Here is a 27,073-nt window from a genome sequence, read left to right on the forward strand (position 1 = left end):
ATATTTTTTTTAAATCATCTCTTCTTAAAGGGATAAGTGGATATTCCATTTCCAAAAGAAAAGAAAAAAACTGTATATTGAATGAAGGTGACCATCCTAAACATATTTTCTGTTAAGTAAGACATATTGTATTTGAGAGAGTTAACTTTCACGTAAGCATGCTTAGGATTGTGTCAATAATTTAATTTCCATACATGGTTCTGTTATATTTGTAGGTGAAAAGTACATTTCCTTCAAATAACAAACCACAAATGTCCAACCAGCGATGGAGGATGAAATGGAGAGGTACCTAATAATTTTACTTATTTTATTTTTATAAAAAGCGTTTTCGTAAAATCATAGAATAATAAAATTTTAGAGTTGGGAGAGATCCCAAGGGTCATCTAGTCCAACCCCCTGAAACACAGGAATCTCAAGAAAAGCATCTATGACAGATGAATCATAGAAAATGCTGCATAAAATTAGGGGTTGTTTGCTTGCCCAACCTGCCTACCTAGCACTTTTAGCTCCTTTGCATGCAGTCAGATGCACCCTACATAGGATAGGGTAAGGAATCTCTAGCCCACAGGCCAAATTTAGCCTGACATGGGTCTCAATTTGGCTTGCAAGTCCTTCACACACACCCCAGTGATGCCCACCCATCTCCCACCTGAAGGTAGAGACATAGCTGGAGTTGCCCTGCCCTTGCATGAAGTCTTGGGTTTACAATTTTGGGAGAGGGGAGACTGTGGCACTGGGGAGCGGGCAGGCTGGCGAGGCCCCTTAGATTTAGAGGCCCAAGTTATCCTGCCCTCACATAAAGTCTTGGTTTGCAATTTTGATAGAAGGAGACTGCCCGCTGGAGGGCAGGAGGGCTGGCGAGGCCCCCTAGATTTAGAGGCCCTAGGCTTCAGCCTCCTTAGCCTATACATAATTCCAGCACTGCCTGCATGTGGAAGAGGCTGGACAGCCCTCTTGTCCTTCACCACAAGTAACAAATCTCTTGGGCTGCCCTGTCCTCTGTTCTGCTTTCTCAACAGAGGATGGCGATGAGGCAAGTGCTAGGAAAACACCTAGGGCTGTTTGCATGAATACACCACACAGTAAGTGAGACTTTGTTGGCAGGATAATAAGTGCTAAAGGACCACTTACCTCCTCTTGTGTGTTTGTGTGTGGGGTTTTTTTTTTTAGCCCACAAGAGTTTGGAACATATATGCAAAGTGCACAGAAGAAGTCACTTTTATTGCAGCAACCTCTGGCATGCTGGTATACGAAGTGCTTTTAAAGAGACACCATCAACTTGAAATCTTGTCATTTTTAAGTGTTAAAAGTGGTTTCATATGTTACACTTGCCCTCATATTTCACTTTCATTTCCTTCAAAGCCATTCATGAGGATGGTTAGCCTCTTTGCCCCTCCACACCCACACCACAATCAGACTTCAGTCGGGAGGGCTGTCTATGGATGCAAAGGAACATATATATTTGCTTCTAAGTCACCTTTAGTCATTTTCTCTCCTTGCTCCCCTCTCGCAAACAACAGGTACATGAGGCACACAGGACCGTAGCTCAGAACTGCATACCATAAGGAACATGAAAACATCTGGCCCATGTTGTTCTGATTGCATACTTTGTTTTCCCATGCCATTACCACACTCTGGTCCAAACGATTGGCTGATCCAGAATATTTTATTCCACCAGGAGAACAATTTTAAAATAGCTCATAGTGAAATCCCTATAAAATTCAGCTCAAATTCTCACATTCGTTTAAGACATGATAAAGTCACTGCAATGTGATTCTCCCCCCCCCTCCATTATTTTCACTTCTACGAAAACTGTTATTCTGAAAGTAGAGAGATCTAGGGTTTATCATAGTTTAGAATCCAGGAATATTACGTTCTCCACAATGTACGGACGTAACAAATATCATTGCAGGAAGCAGGATCTAGCCTCCTTGGGGCCTCAGCTTTTTGGCAGGCCTCAGTAGTGCCAACACTTACTCTGAGAACTAGGCCCAGATACCCTGGGCTTTGTCTTGCCTATAGCAGCAGCAACAACAACATATGCATCTGCAAGTCACGTATGACTGTAAATTTTCCGCAATGCCCAATGAATGGAACTGTCAGTTTTGGTTCTCTCAGTTTCTCATTTTTCCAATCTCAAATTCTGTTACCCACCTATCTGCAGCTATTTGTGAATCCGTTTTCTTTAAAATAATAATAATAATAATAATAATAATACTAATCCTCATGAAAATTCTTCAGAATTTTGGTGTGTGTATCTTCCAAAGAAGCCTTTTTTTTGTATTATAGTTTTGACTAATTTACAGATTTGTGCACAGTTTTGTCAGCAATTTCTCCTTGACAGATGTTTAGCAGAAAAGTATCCAAGACGCTCTCTACTTTGAAATGGATTACAGAAGAAACAGAAAAAAGTGTGGCTTCGGGAATTTGGGGGAAACTTAGAAATAAATTGCTGAGGATTTCACTTGGTAGGTCTAAGCCCTGGTTGCCCTAATGGACCATCTCCACCGGCTTCAGTTCTCATATTGTTTGTGAAACAATAATACCTTTAAATGAAAACTGAATTGAATTCCCTACCATGGAGTGACGCTGTATGGGAATGCTGTGGGTAGCAGGCATCCGCTCACCTCAGATCAGAGGGCTGGTGGTGCCCACAGTTCACCACTAATCAAGTTATACTGAGGGATAGTGATGTTGAGGGACTGCCAGATGGCACATTGCTGAGATGCCCCTCAAACCTGGATCCAGGCCTGGCAAGAAGGCCTGTTGAAAACAAAGGGATAGCACATGAAATGACCTAAGGAAACCACTGCACAGCGTCATTAAACCACCCCCTGAGCCTTATGAAAGAGTGAAAGAAGCTTGTTGGGATGAAACAGCCAGGGAATAGCTCTTGGACAGTCACCCAGAGGGCAAAGAAATGTGAACGACGTGAACTGGCCTAGAAGTAAAATGTGCATTGGAACCTTTCACCAGACAGCATCCTTCATAGATTTTCTGGAGCAACTGCAAAATTCTCTCTCCTGCAGAATGAGGCAGCCACGTGATTCACCTTTTGCTTTCCTCTCAATAAAGGATTTAGTTCCATGCTCACAGCAACAGGGACCTGTTCTCTCCCCCCCCCCCGCCACCTCCTTGATGCTCTCTTAGGCCCTTCTCAAATCCTCCTGTTTACTTCCACAGGTGGAATTGCGATTTGCTCTTCTTGTACATGCTTATTATTATTAATTTTTTTCCCGACGTCTTGATATTTCTGTGTGGCTGCCGTGGGAGATTTCACAGGTGGCTGATGAAGCTCGTTATATTTATTTGGACCTCCTCAGCGCTCCTTAAAAGGCAATTAAAATGAGAATGGAAATGACTGTATGTGGTCAAGCACACCGCTGCCTGACAATTCACACAACTGCCAGCAGAATATAAAAAGGGAGGGCTGTTTGCACTGGCACAAGGTGAACACAGCTGTGCTAATGGCTTCCCAAACTTCTGCATTTGAAATTTGCCCAAGAGGAACTTTTACAATGGCACCGGTGACTGAAGCACATTAACCCTTCTAATCTATACATTTAGCAGACTGCAGGGCAGGAATAGGCAACATGTCCCTCCCTGTCAATCATAGTTTTCTCCTCCAGCATATTAACATGGGGTGTACAGCAGGGCCTGTTCTATAGACTGGCACTAGCTGCTGCACAACAGCTTCAGCCAGTGGTGGACCTACATTTTGGGGGCCCTGAAGCTTGAGCTATCATGGGAGCCCCTTCACAACCAGCAACAAGGTCTCGTTAACCACTGTTATCTTCTTCCATGGGGTTGTTTACAACAACCTTTACAACATCTAAGCTACTGACTCTCAAGCTTTGGGGTTGTTGAAATACATACAACAACAAAATTAATAAATTTGAGTCAAGTTGCATTTGCTAGACACTTTTTTTTTTTAAAGTAATGTGGACTAAAGTCACTTATGGGGTCCCTCCAGTATCAGGGAGCTTAAGGTTCATTAGTTTCATAGTACAGTAGATCCACCCCTGGCTTCAGCTGCTTTTGCAATCCACCCAACACCACCACCACCACCCACCTTTCAATGGTAGGGATGATGGTTTGCCTTCTTCTAACATCACTGCATAGGCGGAGCTTTTGCAAGTATGTAAGGGCAACCTAGGCTGCATCTAGGCACATCAAAGAAGCATTTCAGTTAAATGTGTTTTAAACTTTGTATGAGAAATTGCGTTGGCAAAAATGGAACGCCATCTGGGGTCACAGTGTTATCATGCATATACAATGCATATAAAACGCTTTTTCTCCACCCATCTAGCTGAGTCCCTAGAATGATCACTTTAAAAATACCTCTTCTCCCATCACTGGTATGGCTTACCCCTAAGGAAAGAAGGAAAGGCAAGCATGAGCAAAAAAGGTCCCCCTATTTACATTTAGGGATTGGTCAAATCTATTGGTTTTGATAGCATTGCAAAATTCAGAGAAGTGGGAATTTTGCAGGATGGCTATGTTTTGGCTTGCATATGATTTCAGAAAGTGCAAATTTTGTGGGTCTAAATGAAAATGGAATTGAGTTTCTTCCCCGTCCCTATTTATGCCGACAACATATAAATTTCAAGGCAGAAAATGATTTTTGGCTGTGACTTAGCTCTCTAAGACCTTCACAAGAGATGGTTCTCAGGGTCAGCATTCTCAGAGAATGTAGTTTCAGTATCCCTTCATGTCTGTTTTACAAAACGTTTCTGTGGGTCACCGTCCAGCGGTTTATATTGCTCAAAGTGCTTCTGTTGGTCTTTTGTATTCCTTTTCCATTCCAGAAGTTTGTTTTAGAGAGTTGCAACCCAACTTTTTTATTTTCTGTGTTGCAACATATATTGTATTTTGATATGGTCATGATGTCTATGTCGCACCTTGGTACTGGAAATAGTAGTTTTCTTTTGATGCTTAATGTAGATGTACATGTATGTATATACGTATGTGCATATAGAAAAAACAACAGTGTTTTGACAAATTCCTAGGGTCAAATTAGATGTGATGTTAAATTTGGGTAAACATACAACATACGGAAATTGGGAGAGTATTGGGAGGGAAGCAGAGTTGAAATCGCTGCATGCAGAGTGGTGTGTGTGTGTGTGGCAACTAAGTGTTTTCTCCCAATAACAAAAAATCCATCTTCAGAAATAGTTTTTTTGTTCCAGTAGGAAAGTTTTCACAAAGGCCAATGGCAACTTCTGTCACAGAGAATTTGCAGCAGAACTGCAATGCAGGGGAGGCTTAGACTTACTTACAAAATGAAAAAAAAAGGTCTATAATAAATGCCTAGAGATGCATTTAACATGAACAATGGTTTGGCCCATATCCTGCAGAACAAATAATTAAATAAATAAGTTGGAATATTCTGCACATTTCAGAACAAAGGGATGCTGAGTTAGGTGCATCATATCAAACACAGTGGATAGTCTCCAACTAAGTTTTGCTATGAGTAGACCCACTGAAATGAATGAACATGGCTAAGGGTCATCAATTTCAGCAAGTTGAATACCACCCAGTCACACCTGAAAATAATCGTAGATATCATGTTGTACCTGCTATATACAGTATCTACACAGGAAAGGCTGTAGCTCAGTGGTGGCTCATATGCCGTGTACACAAAAGGCTCCAGATTCGATCCTTGGCACTTCTAGCTATAACTGGCAAAGACACAAGTCTAAAGACCTGGTGAGTTTCTGACAGCCAATGTAGACAGCGCTGAGATAGATGGAGCCGTACCTAGTCTGGCTTGATATAAGGCAGCTCCTTGTGACATTGTGAGTCCAATTCTTATTCTTGCCCTGTGGAGGTTGTGGGGGATGGAGAGACAGAAACACCATGGTTTCTACACCACATGAATATAATAAAGGCTGCATGCCACTTTGTAAACAATTCTCTGGCCATTTTGGGAGGTGTGCTAATGCATGAATCTCTGATCTGCCTGAAGGGTCATAACAGCGTGAATTGCCTCTGTCACCAATTCCCTGGAAAAGAAGATTCACATAACCATTTTTCTCCCCACTGTGTGGTGATGATTTTCAGGAGACGGATCCACTGCAATTTGGGTGTGTTCAGGAAACCTCGCAGGTTCGGGTAGGCGAATTACCCTAATTCTTCTTAGACTTAACATATAAAGGCAGTATAATTGTATTAGACTCCATTTGTATAATTGCATTAGAACTAAAATTACAGTAAATTCTCAAGAGCTACTGCCAAAGGGCTCATAAATTCAAGGATTTATTTGGCTGCACACATTTCTTAATATGAGTACAATTTAATCTAAATGCCATTGTGGGTTTTTTTTTGGGGGGGGGATTTCTCTCTTCTAGTAAACAAAGATTTCTTTCTCAGTGTAGGAAGAAAGAATCCATCAGAAGACAACCCAATTTTAAGTCTCAATAATTATCCATGTGAAAGATTTATGCAGTAGTAAATTCTGAAATGCGGGAGCTAATCATGACAATCTTTCATAATCACACCACCAAAGAAGTCCAAAAATGCTGGAAAATGTGTTGATCCATAGCTTAACACCCAGTTTATTAGGATTGTTGTTTAGTCGTTTAGTCGTGTCTGACTCTTTGTGACCCCATGGACCAGAGCACACCAGGCACTCCTGTTTTCCACCGCCTCCTGCAGTTTGGTCAAACTCATGCTGGTAGCTTCGAGAACACTGCCCAACCATCTCGTCCTCTGTCGTCCCCTTCTCCTTGTGCCCTCCATCTTTCCCAACATCAGGGTCTTTTCCAGGGAGTCTTCTCTTCTCATGAGGTGGCCAAAGTATTGGAGCCTCAGCTTCAGGATCTGGCCTTCCAGTGAGCACTCAGGGCTGATTTCCTTAAGAATGGATTATTAGGATTGGCAGGCCATTAAGAGAACAGTGAGTTAGTAAACAGTGGTGTAGTGATTAGCATGTTGGACATTGGCTGGATTCACTTTGGCAGGGTTCAACTGGATTGCCATGAGATTCATGGGGTGATCATGGGCCAGTCCCTGCCTGAGCCTAGCCTGATTATCAAAGGGATTGCATGCCAGGCCAGACCTGTTCTCCAATGCCCCAAGCTTAAAATACAGGCAAATGCCACTCCTGCAGATTGTCATTGGTGCTATTATGAAAAGGTATTGGAGCAGCATTCTCCCGCATTCTTGCTCCACTTCACCTAACTCATTCTGCTAAAATCAACATATTCTAGAAAAGCACAACTCTAGATGCCTCATCTCCAAATTTTGTAGGATTAGGATGAAGTATGCACTGATCTCCAGCTATGAGAAAATTGCCTGCATTTGATTCAGCCATAATTGGGAAGATTACAAGTGATCAGGTTTGGATTCCCAAACTGTGATCTACAAGCTTCATTCAGGTGATCCATGTTGTGTCCGTGGATTTGTGATTGAAGACAGGTGATGGCACATCCATCTCATTAAATATGCAAATTGATTTGTAATTGCATTTTTATTGCTTCTGTTTCTTATATTGTATTTTATTGTATTACAATTTGAACTGTATGGAATTAAAATTGCAATGGGATAAAATGGAATATATAAGAAATAAAATAAGCAAAAAACAACAGCAATTAAAATCATACAGCATCTAGCGCAGCACACTGCCGTGGTGCTGTGATAGCAGGCAAAAAAATCATTAAATGGTCTGCTAAGACCCACAGCAATATTCAAGTGGTCCAGGTATGGGAACCACCATTCACAGTGGTGAAAAGTCTCTAGGAAAAGCATGTAGAAAGATGGAAGACATTTTAAACAAACAATCAAACCCACAACAGTTATTCCCACTCCCATTTGTGTTAATGTTTCATTTTCCAGATTTAGATTCTTTGTTGGCGATTTCAAAAAGTCACATATCCAATAACATTTTATTTAAGCTCTTTAAAACCTGCCAAGATAAAGCTAATCTTTCCTGTAATCAGTATGCAGAGATGAAGAGAAGCAGCAGCAAAGCAGTTGCTGCATGTTTGCTGACAAAATATTTAATCCAAACATTTAATTTCAATCTGCCACTGTTCTCAGTTGGTATAATTACTTTAAGCAAATATCATGTAAGAAGAAATGGAAAATAGTCTCAGCCAGTGAAATGTAAATAATAAAAAATAATCATCATCATTGCAGGCTTAAAGCCTTCTTTAGGGTCTGTTCTGTAGACTATTTTAAATGCTTTAAGTGGCTTCACATTAATTCTAACATCACAGTCTGTGATTCTGCCATGCCCACGAATACTATAAAGCCCTGCAAATAACATGCAGCCAAAAATACTGTCTTTTTTCTGATTGGAATTTACAGATCCAGCCACAAACGTAACAATGGATACACAAATGTCACACAAATCTGGACAGTCAAATGACATCATGAGATTTAAAATGCTCTGTAAATTTTCACACCATTATTATTCACTTGGATCGGAGACATTAATTGATGTTTGATATGATTTGTCCAGATTTACAGTATGTTATTGCTACTTGATTCCAAACGTGGCGTGGGTGTGTTTGTATGTATGGGGTATGATCTGTAGCAAGGCTGGAATGAAGTGACACCTACATTTTACAGCCCCTTTAACATACAGTGAAATTTTGCACCATTTCTCTCATTTTCAGGGTAATGTGTGCTGTAATGTATGCTGAAACTTGCCAGCTTATATTTAGAAGCAGGGCAATAGGTCTTTCATTAACTGGGACCAGTCAAATGAAATATATCTCACTAATTGAAATGATTGTGCTGGTTCTCCGCCCAATTCAGAAGCCTATTCAAAGTGCTGGAGGAGACTCTTGAGAGTCCCATGGACCGCAAGAAGTTCAAACCGATCCATTCTTAAGGAAATCAGCCCTGAGTGCTCACTGGAAGGACAAATCGTGAAGCTGAGGCTCCAATACTTTGGCCACCTCATGAGAAGAGAAGACTCTCTGGAAAAGACCCTGATGTTGGGAAAGATGGAGGACAGAAGGAGAAGGGGACAACAGAGGACGAGATGGTTGGGCAGTGTTCTCGAAGCTACCAACATGAGTCTGACCAAACTGCAGGAGGCAGTGGAAGACAGGAGTGCCTGGCGTGCTCTGGTCCATGGGGTCACAAAGAGTCGGACACGACTAAACAACAACAATTCAAAGTGCTCGTTCATACCTTGATAAGACCTTAATGGCATAGGGCCAGATACCTGAAGGACCACCTTTTACTGCGTGACTTACTCCAAATGCAGAGGTCATCTTCAGAAACCTATTCTTTTTCCACTTTTTTTTTTAATGCTTAGTTTAAACTTTTATAAAATGCAATTACCCCCTGCCTTCCAGGGCAAAAACATTAGAAGAACATAAAAAGAGCCCATGCAAAGGAAAGAAGAAGAAGAGTTTGGATTTGATATCCCGCCTTTCACTCCCTTTAAGGAGTCTCAAAGCGGCTAACATTCTCCTTTCCCTTCCTCCCCCACAACAAACACTCTGTGAGGTGAGTGGGGCTGAGAGACTTCAAAGAAGTGTGACTGGCCCAAGGTCACCCAGCAGCTGCCCATCGAGTCATGCATTCTGTTCCCATAGTGGCCAATCCAATGCCTATGGGAAGACCACAAGCAAAGTATGAGAGCCATAACACTCAGGATCCCCATCTACTGGTGTATAGAGGCAGACCACCTCTGATACTGAAGGCAGCCATCGTTACTAGTATAGAAATTGATCTCCTCCTCCATGACATTGTCTAATCCCTTTTGAAAGCTATCCAAGTTGGTAACTATTACTGTTACTTGTGATGGGTGAAGCAAGTGGTGACCAGGAATAGGGTATTCTCTGTTTTGGTACCCTAGTTATGGCATCCTCTCCAGGAATACACATCTGGAGCAAGGGATATAGGAAGGCACCTGTTTACACAGCAGTTTGATTTCCACTAAATACTAAATAATTTCTCTCTCTATTTACGTAATTATCTATGAAATTTATGTAAGAGGTGGAATCTACAAACATATTTTTTATATTTAAAAAAAACGTTCTGCAAGTGCTTTTTTAAAGCTTTTTTTTTAAAAAAATAATACATTGAATTTTCCATAAGGCTCACCATTGCCATCTAATGTCACATTGTATATTGCACTTAAAACACACTTTTTGCAGCTCTTCAAATTTAACGTAATGACATGGCACCATTCGTTTCAATGGAAGGACCATTCATTTCAGTGCAAAGGAAATGTAATTTAAAGGGGAAGGGGAGTTATCAATTTCTGTATCTTTGCAGACTGCGGGGAGAAAAACCGCATAGCTAATTCCGATTGGTATTTGCTTGATTGATTTTTGTTCCGGCTATCAGACGAATAAACGAACATCGCCGATCTCTGCTTTTGCTTCTATTTTTGTTAGAATTCTCTGACATCCCTACTTGGTGCAGAGTCTGATGCCCTTTGCTAGATGAGGACCTTTTTATTTGCCTTGGGTTTTTAGATGGACATTTGTTCACTTCCCCCACCCCAGTCCCAAAAGATTCCCACTGCAGACCTATATGATACAGCCCAAAATGTTCAGTAGGTCTCTTCCACCCTCTAGAGAGCCTTTTTAGGAATGTGGGTCAGTGTAGGGTGTGTGTGTGTGTATATATATATATATATATATATGCTTTCGTAGATTTTCACGGGTACAGGAATGCAGGTTTTGGTGTCCTCGGGTATCTTCCCGTGTAAAAGTTGGGGTGTCTAGGCGACGTTTCGACGAGGTCTCACTCGTCGCACCAGCCTGAAGATGACGAGTGAGACCTCGTCGAAACGTCGCCTAGACACCCCAACTTTTACACGGGAAGATACCCGAGGACACCAAAACCTGCATATATATATATATATATATATATATTGTTAGGCCATGTTTGTTCTTGCTGTTTTTGGACATCTTTTACTGACTTTATTATTAATGTGTTTTTAACTTATGTTAGTCACTCTAAAAGTCTTTGTACTAAAGACTGGGGTGTGAAATATGTGCAGAACAAACAAAGAAATGAACTTATCTACCCTGGTAACCAGATCAACCTTCAATTAGGTTTGGGCAAGTCATAAACGACATCGTGCACGGGAGCTGGATAACAGCATCTCGACCAGGTAACAAAACCTATTAACATTTAAATTGAGAATCCCAGGAGGGGCAAGCAGACTAGGCAGAATACATAACTCCTTATGTGTGACAAGCCGTTCGCTATGTATGGCAGACAGGATTAAACAAAGGAAATGCAGCATATACACATACTGAATAGGGCTCATTGTCCAAAAGGAAATACAAACCTTGGTAAGCGTGCCTGGTACCCTTAGAACCTTGCACGCACGAACACAGAGCCAGTCATCCCATGCAGGGCAAACCATAGCAAGCATAACTGGTATGCTTTTTTGCTCATCCTGGTTGTACCTCCTGAGCCCCCCCCCCCCCGGTATTCCCCTCAGTTTGGTGACAGAACTGTGCCTGCCACATGGTTACTCCTGGGACACACCCCCTTAGACTATTCCATTGCCAATGTTGCAGTAAGTTTTAGGTGCCAGTCCAATCGGGTTCTGTACGTGAAACTGGAGCAGCGTGGGCAAGGGTCTTAGGTGCTATCTCTGCCTTTGCCTCAGGGAGATATACCCCAGGGCTGGCCCTGGTCACAGGATGAGATTGCTCTGCTCCTTAATTAATCACAATTGTTTTTTAATCTCTGCATACTCAAGTCAGTTTAAGTCACAACAGTGCCATGCCAAACATCCATTTGTGTCCATGCGCAAGATAGCAATCTGGGCAAGATACTAAGTCATTTCTCAAGCAGAGCCCAGCCCAGAATATTAGAAACTCTCCGCTGCCTGTTGGGTGAACCTGATAAACTAAGCCTGTTATCATCATCATCATCATCATCGGTGTTGGTGTTTGTTATAATTTCTTACCCACCCTTCACCATAAGGTCCCAGGACCTGTTACAACAGTATAAAATGCACACACACACACACACACACACACACAAATTAAATAAATAAATCGTGAAATCAGCTTTTTTAAAAAACCTGTACAATGCATCAATCTTTCACTTAAGTTGGTAGCTTGTAGACGGATACCAAGCCTCACACTTTTTCTTCTACTCCTCTTCTGTAGTAGCTCCAGTCACAAATGATATATAACATCTCTCTCTTTTTTTTTAGGGGGCGGGGAAATGATATCGCCATCCTTTGGTCATTAAGAAGCAAAAGAAACTCACTAATTTATTGTTTAGCAAAAGCATTCAAAGATTAGAAATAAATCCTGTCACTCTACCCACACAGATCATCCAGCCTAAACTTGCCGTAATTAGGAAATGCAAAACATATTGAAAGGGGGGGGGGCGGGAAGGGGAAAGAAATAGGAGGGAGTCTGAACTTAGCAGGTTCCAAAGAACCTCAGTGGGTGATGTTGCTTCTTGAGTAATTACTACAATAACTCTTTGAAGTGAAGGGTGCAATTTTGTTTACTCCTTAACCAGTCTTGCTTGTATTACAGGTCAAGCATGTATGTCAAAAACTGTTGGCTTTAACCGCAGCTATTTCTGTTAACTTATCTGATTTGTTTACATGGCTAAACAGTTAGGGCTCCTCTCTCTCTCTCTCTCTCTCTCTCTCTCTCTCTCTCTCTCTCTCTCTCTCTCTCTGTACTGCAAGAATAGAATTCCACTGCAGTGGTTAGGAGAAGAAGCACAGGCTGACAATGGTAACCTAGTTCTTTATTTATTGCTCCCAGCAGGTGTCAGATGCTGTGGTTTCTTTACAACCATCAACACCCTGGGGCTTTTTAGTTCCACATACAAGATAAGGAAGATGGGGGATGGCAACTAACCTTCAGGGATTAGGTACCTGAATCCTATCCCAACTGCTAGCAGACTCCAGCTGTGTCTAAATGTGTTTTTGTGTTTTTTTTGAGGGGGGGGGGAGGAGAATTTCTGATGTTCAGTGGTTGCTGATTACTTCCAGATTTTAGTTCTACCCCAGTGGAGATTGGCTACAAAGAGTTTTAGCTGTTGTTAAAAACTGCAATTGCGCCAAGGAAATGTCTTCTTTACAACCAGTTTCAAAAACACGAACTGTTAAAGCAGTGTTTTAAGGAAAGGTGTGGGGCGACAAGGAGAGCGAGAGCGAGAGATCTGCAGATGTCTCAGGAAACCCGTTCAAAACAGTGTAGCAAGGCAGAGTTAAATGTGGACAGGCCATACTTATTGTGCATTCGTTCTTTTACCATGGTGGGTTGCAATCAAACTTCCAGCTGCAAATTAACCGACAGTTACCAAGGCTGATTTTAGGTATCTTTGTATGCTTTCATAAAAGCAACTCTACGTAACTCCTGTAAACATTTGTTTTCTGTAAACATTCCTCCAATCCCCCCCCCTAAACATTCCTCCAAATTTCACAGCTACCTCAGCTCCTTTAGATGCGGAAAAAGTTTGTTATAATAAAATCGGATGCTAGAGCAAAAAGTCCCCTTCTGCTTCTCTGTTAATACGTAGAGCTCTGTCTTTAATGCGTATAGATTTAAGCCATTCATAAATAATATGGTTAGTTCACTGTAGATGAAGGCATCATTTGACCTGTGGAAAAGGAGGAGGCAAGTTACAGATGAAAGCTAGAGACTTACACTTGAAAAACAACTCACTCTGGGCTTTTTGTAAGGTAATTATATATACAATACAGTATATAATATAACGTTATATATATTATGCAACATATAAAGAGTTAAAGGTAATCCACTGTCAAAGTTAAAAGCTCAGCTTTAGGTTTAGTTTCAAAATAAGTTAAAATCTACTTCGATTTTTAGAACTTCAGCAGGAAATCAAGTTCCTGCATTCTCTGAAGGACTTCAACTGTTCCTGTTCTCACCTTAATCCCCACTTGATCACCACCCCATTGCCTGCTCCCCTGACAAAAACAAAACACCTATTCCCCCAAACAGTAGGACTGTGCACAGCTACCTGATCCACCTTATCTGACTTGGGGAGCACCCACTCTGGATCCATCCCCCAAGCAATGGTGGGGCGCGGGTGGCGCTGTGGGTTAAAGCCTCAGCACCTAGGACTTGCCGATCGAAAGGTCGGCGGTTCGAATCCCCGCGGCGGGGTGCGCTCCCGTCGCTTGGTCCCAGCGCCTGCCAACCTAGCAGTTCGAAAGCACCCCTAAGTGCAAGTAGATAAATAGGGACCGCTTACTAGCGGGAAGGTAAATGGTGTTCCGTGTGCTGCGCTGGCTCGCCAGATGCAGCTTGTCACGCTGGCCATGTGACCCGGAAGCGCTGGCTCCCGGCCTCTTAAGTGAGATGGGCGCACAACCCTAGAGTCTGTCAAGACTGGCCCGTACGGGCAGGGGTACCTTTACCTTTTACCTGATCCACCTTCTCTGACTTGGGGAGCGCTCTGGATCCATCCCCCAAGCAATGGTGGGGAGGGGGTGCTAAGCGTTTGGTGGTTGTTGTTTTTTAAAAAACCACTTTTTAAACATAAAGTTAAAATAGGGTTTAAAAATACAGTCGGGAGTTCTCAAAGATGAAATTGCGGATGTAACAAAAATATGTAACTTGTCCTTCAGATCAGCCTCCATACTTGAAAACTAGCAAGTGATCAGCACCCTTCACCATCTACCCCCCGTGGATGAGAGAAGGTAACATGCTTCTGTGTGCTCCATGTTTACATTTTATCTGCTCCTTGCAGCCGCTGCATCAGCTTTTGCGCCGGGATTCCACTGTAGTGTGTACCCATAACAGGGGAAGGGTATACCACAACAGAAGCCACGTGTGACCAAGGGACAAGCAGACCTTTTAACATATATGGTACACATTTCCCCCACTGGCTTTAATTAATTCAATGCGTTTAGATAAGTTAGACATCCGCTATCAGTCATCATACAATCACAAATTATTACATGCGCTTTGATAACCGCGAGGAAGCTATTATGTTTTTTTTCTGTATCAGGTTGTTGATCGACAGCTATCCAGATGCTTTTAGCTGATAACAATCAGCCAAGAGCTGCCGCTGATTATAACGAACTGTGAAAAATGTGGCTAATCTGTGTTGGTTTGGGGATGTCTGGAAATACAGTCTTTTGATCCTTTTTGTGCTTTCCCGGCTGCGGGCAAAGTTGGCCGACATCACCGAATATAGTCTAGTGACCAGCCTGCGCTAGCTAGTATGCGTGTTTATAATCTGAAATGTGGCATCAGTGCCTTGAGGGCATAGCGCAGGGGTGGGGAACTTGTGGCCTTCCAGATATTATTGAATTCCCACTCTCATCAGCCCCTGGCAGTATGGCCACTGGTCAGGGATAATGGAAGCTGCAGTCCAGCAGCATCTCAAGGGGCGCAGGGCTCCTACGTTTTGCATAGGGGAAGCAAAAACAGCAGCACAGTAGCAGTAGCAGCTGCCTACAACACAAGCACAGAAATTCAATGGGGCAAAGTGAAACCTCTGACATCAGTAAACTCAGTGCCTTCCATTTCTGGCACCTTTGTCTGTCTCTGCAATCATCACCAGCTCCTCGCTCACACACTCCCATAATTCACAAATTTGGCATTGTGTTCTCCATCAGGATACTGGACTGTTGTGTCTTGGATATAGGCCGCTAAGCTTGTATGGTCTGGGACCAAATCAGATGCTGCACCCACCTATTTGATCCCACTGGAAACACTATTTCCTGGAGGGAAAGCTAGGACTAGACAAACGTGGAAGGAACATTGCTTACCCCTTTGCATTCATGCCACAGCCCCTCTCTACATTACCTCCACAGGCCCTTGGCACATGGCATGGTGGGGCTGTGCTATATACCTGTCCTCCATCTGGCTGAGCCACTGCTGCATTCAGGGATGGAGACAGGGACAGGCAAGGAGGTGGCAAGGTCAGTGTGGTGCAAATGTGCCAGCAGGGGCACCAGATAGCTTCACTACTGTGTTCACACCACGCCAGCCTGCTGCTGCCTCTCCCCTTGCCCCTACATCCTAGTATGCAGCAGCAACTCTGCCAGAGGTAGGTCAGCTGAATGGCACAGCTCCCACCAGGCTGTCCACTACTGCCCTGTGCAATGCTTCTGCCCCTTGCTGTGTTCCAGGTGTGGGAAAACACACATTTAGAACTCTGCAGGGGGAAGAAGACAGAAAGAATCATGGGCATAGCTGGGATTTTTGTTGGGGGGCAGGACTTGGGGGGGGGCAGAACCGCCCTGATTGGTCAGTTAGTGAAGTATTTCTATTGTTTTATTTGATCTAGGGGGGCAGCTGCTCTCCTTCCCCCTTTGGCTACTCCCGTGTAAAAAACCCTTCACTTTCTGCATGTAACAGCATCTGCATGTAATATCAAGTCTCGTCCTCTAGTCATAAGTTTCCATGTGGCACTCAGATTGTTTTGTATGCTCTTTCTCTAACAGAGAGGAGTGAGATGGGTTGTACTTTGCTATCTTCAAACAGACAACATTAAGTGGTCCGGAGAATTTAATTTTAACCAAACCAACAGCAATCTTCATAAACAATCTCACAAGTGGAAAAGAGAGGGGGAGAGAAAGAGAAAAGCATTGTGTTTGCTAGCTAAATCCATCCATGGAACATAACAAGAGGTTATGCCACCGCCTCAAATGATCAAAGGAGCTATTTTATTTGATTACAGTGGAAAGTTGCCACAAGAGCCAAAGTCAGAGAACATTATCATCTCAGCATAATTATTCATTAATGATTTACTTTAAATTCATTCTCTCTCTGAAAAAGGAATTGATTAGAAATTGGATTTAAAAAAAGAAGTGGAATGATTAGATGTCTCTAGCTGTGAAGAGGCAGGCAAGGGCCATCTCCGACACCAGGACATACCACAGCCTGCCTTGACTGCGGGAGCAGCGAGGGGAGGATTATTTCGTTCCACTGCAACATATCACAAGTGGCTGTAGCTACTTTTACAAACGCAACCTTGTCATTGCGATTTGTCGCACTTTTGGTGAGCATTTTAGCACACTGAAGTTTCATCTCCTCTGCCTTGTAGCCAATAGCCATAAAATGCATGGTGCAGTAATGAAAAAGGCAAGATCACAACACGGGATATAATAACACCACTATGGCTATACAATATAAAGTCAGATTGCAAAGTGAATGCAGCTGCTGGCATTGCATTCAAAGTCTGTGCATCTATGGGAGGGGGGAGTTCATAGCTCAGTGGCAAAGCATGCATAGGATCACAGATTCATTTCTGCCATCTCCAGTAGCAGAACAAGGACATAACCTCAGAGAGCTGCTTCTACTCAGAGTAGGCCAACCTTCGCCCGATATGGTGCCCTCAAAAAAAAATTGGACTCCACCCCTCATCAGCCTTGGCTACTATGGCCAATTGTCAGGATTAATAAGGGTTGTAGTCCAAAACCTATGAAGGATACCAGGTTGGAGAAAGCCTGAGTAGACAATGCTGAGCTAGACAGACCAAAGCTCTGACTCTATGAAAGACAACTTCTTACAACTGTATCCAAATATCAGCATTATACTATGGGTGCTGCTGCAAATTTCCTGCAAACTCCATGCACAATTCTAAATAAGACCTGAACAGCACAATCCAATGTACTTCCTCAGAAGTAAGTCCCACTGAGCTCAATGGAACTTACTCAAAGATATGTGTGTGTACAGAATTTCAGCTTAAGGCTACTATCTGATTTACTGGTGCTTTTAAAAGCAACACACCTGATGCAGCTGTGTCGTTTGAGAAAACCAGCAAGATGTGTGAACTCTTGGTAGCCCTTGATGTCCTGATTATTAATGATGTGAGACAGCTCCTGTTCTTCACTCGTCCTGAAAACATGTTGTCAGTCAGAACCCATGAAACCTTTTCCACAGCAATGAAAAAGAAGGCACAAGAGGTCATCAGCTTGCTGAAGTTGAGCAGGTGTGGTTTCTGGTCAGTGCTTGGATAGGTGACCGACTGGAAACCATATATACGCATCCTTGGGTTCCATGTTGGAAGAATCTTAACAGTATCACAAAAACTTTGTTAGGATCAACTAAAAGTCACAAAACAGCCTGTTAGTTCTGGAGTGTCAAAGGACTACTGCTGAACTGAAGAATGTGGACCAGTGATTGGTCGTGTTTTCATGGGTGAATCCTTTCCTTTAACAAGTGAGGGCTGGGGGTTGCTTTGCCACCTCTTGAAGCAAGGGTTTGGTTGTACTTACCTAGGAGTATGTCCCTCCAACTACAAGGGGGCTTCTTTCTGAGTAAACATGCCTAGGATTGCACTGTGAATTGTGGTGTCCTAAGGTGTCATGGGCCAGGAGTCAGCTTCACCTGCTGAACAGCAGCCTGAAGGGGGAGAAGGCAGAGTGACTCCACCTGCAGCTGATCAGCCATCAAGGACAGAGGAGAAGCTGCTGATGAGAACCAGCTGGCTTCAGCTTTCTGAAGCAGAGCTTCCAGCAGTAGTCAGATGCTGTTAAAAATGCTTGCAGTTCCTGGCCCTGCCTTGCTGCCTCCTGCTTGTCTTAAACCCATGATCATCAGATTCCTTGACCCCTGGACTGTCTGACCCCACAGATTGCTGTTCACCCGACCCTAGGACTGGACCTGACTTTCGACGCTGACTGCCTCCAGGTAAGTGCACCTCAGAAACTCTTCTGGTTTGCTGGCCTCCCACTCCACTGAGCTCAGCAAGTTGTTGCTCAGCATGAGACTACAACACAAGGGTGATTTGCCTACCGCCTATTTTGTGTGATCCTTTATTATGGTCCATATTTCTAAACTAGAGTCCTTAGCTTATATGCCTTTAGTTGATGTTGCTGGTGTCTTGCATTGTGATGTTTTCTTGCTGCTGGATTTCTTTGTTGTTTTAAGAATTGCTTTTTAGCTTGTTTTATTGCTATTGTTGTTATTTTATTCTGCATGCCACCTTGGGTATGCATTTGGCATAGAAAGATGGGATATAAATGCAGACACGCATGTGTGCATATGTACATAAGTCCAATTCATCATTTTGAAGAACAACGAAGAGTTGTACTGATGGTTATTTGTGCTTTGTCTTTTTCTAACATTTATGTACGTATGGACATCCATACATTTTTAATTTTTATATTGGAGGGGTTAATTGGAGGTTGCAATTCACATCTCGTGATACAATATATGGTGGAAAGCAAAGTCTCTCTCTAGTGAGAGCACAGATGGCTGGTTATTTAATGCTGCTCCAAGCATCTTTTTGACTGCTAAAACAGAACCAGTGTTTTACTGCATGTATTTTGAATGAGGAAAAAGAGAGCTTTAAAAAATGTTTCTGGCAATGGAGGGAAGCAACGGAAGGTGAAAAGAGGGCAGAGAACTGTCACCATCACAGCACCTGAGACCAGGGAATATGTGTTAAGTGAGGATAGTGGACTGAAAAAATAGGAGACTGTAAGACAGATAACAAAGACTTGCTGCTTTTGTTACTTGGGTTCCCCCCCCCCCTTAAATAGCTTGTGTTGCTTGTCAAATCTTCTGATGACACAACCTGCTTTTAAAGTTTACTTTTCATTAGTGAGAAAGGGTGAGGGAGAAACCCTGATATATCTATGCATGATGAAATGAATATGGCAAGACTTGGGCTCAGACTTAGGGGAGGGGGTTATTCTCTCCATGTTCCTTTTTCCTCCCAGGTCTTCATACTGAATAGGGAGTCTCAGCCGTATTTTTCTAAACCTCCTTCCCTCCCCTTCCTATCTGGCCTCCTCGCTGCCACACCAATATAGAATACTCTTTACACATTTGTAAGAACTTGATCATTTTGTGTGGCAGCGCCTACACACTGGAACTCCCTGCCTATTGATATCAAGCAGGCATCTTCGCTGTATTCCTTTTGGCACCTGATAAAAAACATTCTTGCTTAGTCAAGCCTACCCAGATGCTTGGAAAAGCTGTTGTGAATTTTAAACTTCTTGTATGTTTAAATGTATGGCACATCTCTCTCTGTGTGCGCATGGCAGAAATGGGCAGGGCAGTTGTTTTTGTTTGCATTTTAACGAGAAGTGGCCTAATTTGCAGTTCTTGAACCAGTGTGTGGACCCAAAGCAAGCTATGCTTCTAAATTTGTACTTCTCCAAGTATTGTAATGCAGTTCTGCAAGCAAACAATATATGCAAAATTGTATGCATTAGGGGGAATTGTACACAAAATGCATATAAGCACTGGGTAATATCCCACACAGAATAGCCCCATCATTTTCCTTGACTGCACCCTGCAGGTGATACCCAACATTAGTCATAACTCAATGTATAGCGTCATGGTTAGGCCTTAACAGAAAGCTTAATTCTGTGGTATGATACGCTTAGTGGTTATTAGCACAAATGAGATGCAGCAGATGATCAATTGCTTATTTTCTTGTTTTCTTGTCACTCTGGTAAATTCTTAACAAGCTTTGCTTTTCAGAAATTATTTGCGTCTTGTTGACATAAACACTAACTTCAATACGGCTAGATTATGATGTGTATTGGGCAGATTAGCCAGCACAGCAAAAAAATGCAAGAAAATGGAAATATAATCCCTGTTATTTCTCACCAAGCTAATGAAAGCCTTTTTAATGCAGGCACACAATAGGGTTCAAATCATCAGAATCTAAAAAATGGTTTACATTAAAAATGTGATATATGAATATATCAAGCATACCTTCCTTTGTATTTCTGATTTCCACAGGATAGTCTACAAGATTGGTTTGATATAGAGGTACTTTAAACATACATAACTTCAAGACTTCTTTTTAAAAAATCATCTATAAACCATTTCCCCCCTGAAATAAGTCTCCCCAAAAGGCAAACTTCCTCTTTTGGAGATATTACCCTCACATCTTTAGAAATGAACACACAATAGTTCAGATTCAGATCATATCCCCGAACTAGCTCAAAATCTCTTTAAAAAAAAACAACACGTTCCCAATTGCTGAATTTGTCAAAAGCTAGGCACCAAGCGCTAGTACAATAACTTTCAAAAGAGTGTGATAAAATGAGCTGTGAATGGTACAATTTGACCCCAGATGCCAACTCTTCCAAGATTTGTCTTTTTCCCCTGCCTCATATACCCCATTCCATGGCAAAATTCTTAGACCCTTGGAACCCATCACTTTAGAACTATCTTTTAATCCACCACATGGCCAGCAGCCTACGAGGAACTTGCTGCGGCACTAGGTTTTCCATTTTCCGTTCTGCTCCTTTTAATACACTGGAAGCATTTTTACAAAAGGCAAGGCTTAATTAATGCCAGATAAAAACCTGCTCTTTCTTGTGGCGTCTTGCACAGCATCTTTCCCTAATGCAATAAATAAATAAATGCATAGAAAATATTCTGCAAATGGCAAAATGTCTGAAAATGAATGTCAGGGAGATTTGAAATTGCCATTTGCAACCGGGCTGGCAGTGTGTTTGCCAATTTACCTTTGATTTCTGAAGAAAACCGAACATCTTGATCTGTTTCAAAATAACTCCTTGTGCTCATGAGATCGGCACAAAGGGCCCTTTTATGTGGGTCAAAGGGATGTTTCCCCCATGCCCATTTAATATGTTGTCTGTGAAGTTCTGTGTGCTGCCCTTAGGGCCATCCACATGCTGGCGATATGCATGTAACTTGCACAGCAAGTTTTCCTTCCTCTCTGAATCACAATGTCTGCAATTCAATCTGCCCCACAATGAAATTGTGTGTGTGTGTTTTCCCCTCCACATTCGCCAGGTATGCAGTAAGCTATTGCTCCCCATGAAAAGGGTCTTCATATGGGGGGGACACACTATAGTAGGAACTTATCATTTATACTGCTTTCATCATGACAATGACTGATGTGGCTCTCCGAGAATATTATATATTTAGAAGTTTAGAAAGGTTCTCCTTTTGCTGGGGGGGGGGGGGAGAATGCTGCTTTGTACTTAAGAAGCATATCTCATCATACTCGGTGAACTCCTGAACTAAGTCTTAAATGTTTAAAGAAAGGTCAAAAAGGCAGCCTGCTACAAAAGTGTGCAACTCACACCTGACTAATATCAGAGAATAAAATCATGCAGGGAATAATTTGAGTAAGTTTTTCTTTCCATTTAAACAAAAAGTCATAGATTTTTCCCCCCTTCTGAATATTTATCACAAAGATATAGCCTTGGAACTGGAGGGTTCTTAACAAAGCAGAAAGCAAACTTTTGGTTCAGGGAGGAAAGAGAAAAAGTCCATAAGATTCTTCATAAACTTTGGGAGCGTTTCCTCAAAACATGCTTCTCCATTTATACAACAGATCAAGGAAGGCTAGAATCCAATTTCAAATCAAATAACCTCCATATCGATGTGCAGGGTAGTTGACAGTGCACTCTCATCATCTCTGTGCTTTCTGGTGGGTAATGTGCACAATATAACTTAGAGTAGCCATTTGGCAGAAAACTGCTGTAGTCAAATTGAAATAGCCTTTAGTGCCTTGGTTAAAATGGAGAGCCCATAAGATATGCTTGTCATGGGAAGGCGATGCAGGGTTGGGGGGGGGGTAGTGTGTTTGAATTAAGGTGGGGGATTTGTACTGTTGATGGAACTGCACAGATGTCAGGATCTTATTTAAAAGTGTTAAGGCACAGCACAACACCGAAGCAAAAATTTGTTAGGCTAGTGGGCTAGCGATCAAATATTTCATTGCCGTAGTTAGCAGCAACCTGTGAGTCACTTACACATAACTGTATGCTTCAGGAGGAAAACGCAAGCCGGATCTTTGAAAACTGGGCTGTTTTCTGCTGCTCCGAGACCTAGATGGTGAAAAACAGGATAAGATTGAGAGACAGAGAGAGAGAGAGAAATTGCACACAAATATTTGTACATCAGGAGAAAGAAACACTAAAATGCTAGGGAATTCTTGTGAGAACTTAAAAAAAAAAAAGAATTTGGCAAACTGAAGTAGAAATGTGGCAAACCAAAAAGAAGATTAGAAAAATGAGAAACTAAGAGAAACCAAAATTGACAGATTAACCCATCCCTATTTGCCCCATGCTGTGGTAGTAAATGTATAAACAGCCAGCCAACCAACCAACCCCCCAATCATACCCTGAGAGTGTAGTACTTCAGAATGTATATGAGATAGATAATTTATTTGTTTAGTTAGAAGCCAAAACAGAAGAGAAGGCAAAAACACACACCACCCGAACTGAACCACAAATTTAGCTATAAATTTCCTTCACACAAATGAAGAGATGCTCAAAGTAACATAGTGAGGAACCTGGACATCACAGACCACTAGGGTTGGTCTCCTGACTTTTGAGAGTGGTTTTCCAAGAAGCATGGGAGCCCTGCTGTTGGGGAGCCCTTTCTGTGTCCCCATGAGCACGGAGGTGTTTCTTACAGAGCAATTTCAATCTCCTCAGAATTCTGGTCTAATTGTATCATGACAGAGGTGGTGGTTAATGCGTTGCTTGCAGTGAAGTCGGGGTTTTGTTAAAGACAAGCATGGGGTGGGCCCAATTATATCGGGACCACTGTGCATTAACCCTTCCATCCCATGCCACAACCCTTTAAAAAATGCCTCATCCCATATCACAAATAATGATAGAACAATAATTTCCATTTGATTTCCATTTGATTTCCCCTATCACTATATACAGTGATTTTCCAGGATTGTGGTGGCAGGGGACAGATTAAACCTCACTATATCAATGTGCATTGGGGGTGTGGTCCCTTAGCGTTACTGTTGAAAATGAACAACCTAACAAGCAACATATTTAATGCAACAAATTGAAGTATAGTATGAAATGTACTTTTGAATAAGAAAGGAAATGGCCTGATGGGTGGGAAATTAAAATATGCTGCTTCTAGGTGGATTCTTTTGACACAGCATACAGAGAAATTGACTTCTCTAGAGTATTGGCTCTTTTTGTTAAAACGGTCATTCAAAGGTGCTTTTTTTCTTTACATATGGCCCCGCCTGTGAGACCTATTTATTAACCAAATACCGAAACTGGTCTTTGCCTTTTGTATTGTATTCTCTCTAGGACCCTTAGAGGTTCTACCAGCAAACCTCCCACAAACTAGTTCTAAATCAATAGTTTGTTACACCACATACTGTAGATCTGTACTGTAGTTTCTTCCTACAACCCATAGATACATAAGCCTGATTCTGGCATTTGCCTAAATCTGTGTGAGTGGGGAGGGTGCAGAGGTGTGCAGGCAAGCCCTGCTCAAATGTCCCCAAATGCACCAGGAGGACTCTAAGCATCTTCACCCAAACTCACTTAGAATCCTGCTTCCATCCTACTCTCTCAGTGGGTGAATGCATTAAGTGAAGGGGGGGATGTTGGAGGTGGAGTTTGCATGTGTGGCCCTGCCCCTCCCCACTTTTAAACTACAAGGATTTGGGAGGGTGATGAAGACAATACGTGATTGCACCACCCAACCTCTGTGATTCCTCTGTTCTTCCTGAACCCGTTTCTTCACATTCATACACCTGCAGTATGCACCTCGAGTCCATTCTCTTGCAGAATGTGCACAATTTAAAAGTGAAAGCTTTTGTGTGTTCTTGTGGGCTTCAGAAGGTATTCTTCACTACTCCTGAACTCCATGCCCCGTGATAAGCCACAGCGAATAGGTGCAGCAGAAAAAGGAAAGCCCAGGCAAAATGCAGGTGATGCAAAGAGGTTGAAGAAGGAAAAATGGCTTATTATCCAATGCGTTTCAGACCTCTTGGGTCCTTCATCGTGGAGTTTCAAATGCAGAAGTTTAATCTCTTTTTTTTATACTGTCTCGTCTTCCCTTCTGCAACAATACTAAATAGACAGCAGAAGTAAAGAGAAGATGGTGTGACAAAAAATAGAACTTCTGTATTTGAAACCCATTGATGAAGGACCCAGGAGGTCTAAAACGTACTGGATATTTAAAAATAAAATCCAACCTTTCCTTTCTGCTTCCCTATCCCCATGAAAAAACCAGACGCAGTGCTGCTTCCTCTGACACTCTCTCCGTCAACGGAAGACAACAAGAGGGTTTGTGGGTCAACTCTCTATATCGCTGCCACAGACTCTGATTCGGCTCAGCTCCATTAGATATTCAGGCTTTTAAATGCTATCGGATACTCATTGCAACTTTGGAGGATTTCTTTTCTCATGATAGAAATCAGCATCTCGTTTTATTTATATTCATTTCCCCAACTTTATTCAGATTCATACAAATTGAAAATCCCATTAGAACAATATTGGCTTTGCAAAGAACACAACCTTAAAAGGAATTCAAATATTTCTAGCACCTTGGAACATGTTAATTTTATAAGATTATTAGCAATAAACTCATTTAATTTGTTAGAATACGGTGTGTGGTAAGTGGCAGTACACAGGTGACAATGTATATTTAACATTCCAGTCCTCAACACTTCACACAGAGATAAATACTTAAATTACAAAGACAGGGATAATCTTGTTGTTGTTGTCTTTCAATTATGTAGGTTAAAATGATCAGCAAGAGACCTATTCTTGCAAAAAAAGAGTACAGTGGTACCTCTGGTTAAGAACTTAATTTGTTCTGGAGGTCCATTCTTAACCTGAAACTGTTCTTAACCTGAGGTACCACTTTAGCTAATGGGGCCTCTCGCTGCTGCTGCTGCCACACCACCGGCACGCGATTTCTGTTCTCATCCTGAGGTAAAGTTCTTAACCCGAGGTTCTACATCCAGGTTAGCGGAGTCTGTAACCTGAAGCATTTGTAACCCAAAGCGTTTGTAACCCGAGGTACCATTGTAAGAGAAAGTACATAAAGAATTGCTCACAATGTTGATAAAGAACAAAGTGTCAGTAGATCTAATGGGGTGTCCAGCTTTTCCCTGAAGGGGAGGGGCCACACACTATTTCTTGTTGTATTTTGCTGTTTCATTTTCTGGATATCTATCATAAGCAATGCTATTTCTCTAGAAAAAGAGGTGCCAGAACCCACTATGAGCACATTCCTCATTCTCTTTGAATGGCAATGGTGCCCACCTGAGAGGTGCCGGAACTAAGTTTCTGCTGGGGGGGGGGGAGCCCTTGTCATAAGCCAGGGGTCTGCAACCTTTAAGACAAAAAGAGCCACTTGGACCCGTTTCCGAAGGGAAAGAAAACTGGGAGCCGCAAAACCATTGTGACATTTAAAACAAATATATCTCCAGAGCCGCGATCTGACAGCGGGGGGGAAGGTGACGTCGGGACGGTGCGTGACTAACGCACGCACCGCCCCCATGCAACGTCACAGCCAGTACAGCGCCCGCCACAGTGGGGAGTGTTGGGGCGCACAATGCGCCTCCTCCCCTCGCTAGTATCCGCCCTGGAGCCGCAGCAAAGGTGTAAAAGAGCCACTTGCAGCTCCGGAGCCGCGGGTTGCAGACCCCTGTCTTAAGCAAACACTTCACTTGTGTAGGTAAGCAAAAATATTTTAGAAAGGGGAAACTTTGCTTTCCAGATTGATCTATGCTACAAATATTTCATAGAAACCCCTGAAGAAAACACTGATGAATCAATTTGATTATTGTTGGAGCATGCAAATTTGAGCTGTGTAAATTCAGTTTTGGAATCCGGGAGAACAGCGTGTTACATTTTTAGTGAAGGAATAAAACCTTTCCAGGAACACCCAAGCTTGAATTTACTGGTTTACATCAGCAGCACTATCCTGGATGATCTTTGTGTCTAAGAAGGACTGGATAGATACATGGGAGGCATGTATGAGCCGGCTTCTCCTGGTAATAGCTCAGGATGCTCCAAGCATGCTAGTTGATGGGAAGAGGGTGCAACTGAGTCCTATGCTGATCTCTCCAGGCATGGGAGGCTGACATGGCATGGGAATGAACTGGGCCCCCCAATTGTATTACTGAAACACCTTTCAAAATAGAGATAAGCAAACCATAAGATGAAGTAATATAGCAACTGCCAAGATTCTATATCAGTTAATAGAAGTTTATGTCCTATATTCTCACGTTTTAACGTCCATGTATAAAACCCAAAGCTATGCTGTGCCAAATGTTCACATTTGAACATGTTCTGTGCAAAAGGGCTTTGCCCCCCAAGCTGTCCAAGCCCTGGTCACAGCGTTTGTGCCTCCTGTGTTTACAGTTGCCATTTCCATGTTTTGCTGCTTTGCCCCCCATCCCACCCCACTATTGGATTCTT

General features: G+C 42.4%; 1 long non-coding RNA gene across 1 annotated transcript in view; it reads left to right on the plus strand.

Moving 5' to 3' along the window:
- LOC114605777 (uncharacterized) overlaps positions 1 to 27,073 on the plus strand; it is a 402,747-nt gene that overhangs the window by 290,587 nt on the left and 85,087 nt on the right. Inside the window, exons 3-4 of the long non-coding RNA XR_003708635.2 lie at positions 216 to 285; positions 18,513 to 18,569. This is a non-coding gene — a long non-coding RNA (uncharacterized LOC114605777). The remainder of the gene's footprint in view (positions 1 to 215; positions 286 to 18,512; positions 18,570 to 27,073) is intronic.

The sequence above is a fragment of the Podarcis muralis genome, chromosome 1 (genome assembly GCF_964188315.1).
Source record: "Podarcis muralis chromosome 1, rPodMur119.hap1.1, whole genome shotgun sequence".
NCBI lineage: Eukaryota > Metazoa > Chordata > Lepidosauria > Squamata > Lacertidae > Podarcis > Podarcis muralis.